Here is a 2,100-nt window from a genome sequence, read left to right on the forward strand (position 1 = left end):
AACCACCTCCGTTCTACATTAGATTGAATGAGTATCTCTTAGATTCCTTAATCAGAATCTTCGTGGTATAAGCTAGAACCCATGGGCAGCATCCTTGAGAATCCGGAAAGTCTAAACCTTGTATGTGGTATTCCGAGTAGGATTCTGGGATCGGATGACTGTGACGAGCTTAAAACTTGCGAGTATTGGGTGTAGTGACAGACGCAAAAGGATCAATGGATCTTATTCCGATATGATCGAGAACCGACAGATGATTAGCTGTGCTATGACAGAGCATTTGGACCATTTTCACTGAGAGGATAGAAAGTAGCCATTAACAACGGTGATGCCCTACATACAGCTTGCCATGGAAGGAGCCTTGCATTTATGAAAGTGAGAAAGCATTATGTTGCAGGAATTCAGAGGACAAAGCATCTCCAAAACTCCAACATATTTTCCATTACTGCATAATAAGTATTTATTTCATGCTCTTTTACTTTTTACAATTAAAACTAAAAATTATTATTGATATTATATCCTGACTAACAATAATAAGATAACCATAGCTTGCTTCAAGCTAACAATCTCCGTGGGATTCGACCCTTACTCACGTAAGGTTTTACTTGGACGACCCAGTGCACTTGCTGGTTAGTTGTGCAGATTGCAAAAGTGTGATTGCAATTTCGTGCACCAGTTGTTGCCATGAAGGTCTTCTATAAGGATGTGGCTCTTCACTTAATTTAATTCCCAATCCATAATACAATTCATCATTGAAGTTTTCATTTCCTACAATATAGTTGTAACCAGACTCAAAGCCAAACGGGTGAGAATTCATGGTAAATAGAGAAAATAAAAATTAAGGCTAATAAGAAACAAAGAAAAAAAACTCCTAAACTATCAAAAGCAAGCACAAATTAAAAAATTAGCTATTCACAATATTCACATATGAACTAACCAATAACAAGCACACATTGTAATTCCCCAGCAACGGCGCCAAAAACTTGACGTAGGCCAAACGTCGGTTTAGAAATTTCTCAAAAAGAATCAGGTTGCAAGTATAGTTCCAATCCATTAAATGACCCAAATCAAAGTTCAATTTATTTGTCATGAATGCAAACCAATAAAAGCCGAGAGTATTAGATCTCGGGTCATTTCTCAAAGGAATTCCAGTGAGGTGTGCGTATTATCGTTTACGAGATTAAGGGATTTGAAGATAAACAGATAAGAAATTAAATTGCAAGAAAGTAAAGCTAACGACTAAAGGAAGATAAATGCTAAAAGACACTCCTGGCAAGGATTGAGACTCAAGACTTCCTAACCAAGTCATTGACCACAAACATGGTGAATACCTAAAGTTAATCCCATGATGAATCCATATTTGATGATAAATTTTGGATTTATTTAAGTGGATTTCATCATATAAACCCACATTTATTCACCTAAATAGCAAGCTTTTGTGTTTTCTCTCTAAATTATGTCCGATTGTGAAAACATGCTATTTTGAGCCTAATTTAATCAATTTTATTCCACTTTCATTCCATTCAATGCCTTGATGGTTTTGATGGGTAATTTCAGATGTAATAGGTTGGAATGGCTTAATAAGAGTGGAAGAAAAGCATGGAATTGGAAGAAAACATGAATAAATCAAAATAGAGAAGCATTTCAAAGTGTGCCTACGTACACTTTCTGTACCTACGCACAAGGGTCAAAATCAGCAAGTGTGCTCATACACAACTTCTGTGCGTGTGCACAAAAGGAAAATTCAGCACGTGACTTCATTAAGTCATGTGGCTCGTGATTTGAGGGGCTTTTTGGCCCATTTCTGGAAGGCTGAAGCTTAAATCAAAATGCTATATGAAGGGGCAACAACACATATTAAAGGGAGCTCACTTTTAGATTAGAAAATACATAATAGGAGTAGGAGTAGGGTAGTATACAAATTCTCTCTTAGGATTTTAATTAGATTTTCAATGTAGCACTTTATAGTTCAATTTTGGTCTTGGATTTTGCTATCTCATTGTAAGTATTTCTTAATTTTTCCTTTTATTGCACTACTTGTTCTACACTTAACATTTTGAGTGTTGTTCATTCAGCAATAGAGAGTATGTAAAGGTAGGATTG

This window comes from Arachis duranensis, chromosome 2, assembly GCF_000817695.3.
Source record: "Arachis duranensis cultivar V14167 chromosome 2, aradu.V14167.gnm2.J7QH, whole genome shotgun sequence".
Classification (NCBI taxonomy): domain Eukaryota; kingdom Viridiplantae; phylum Streptophyta; class Magnoliopsida; order Fabales; family Fabaceae; genus Arachis; species Arachis duranensis.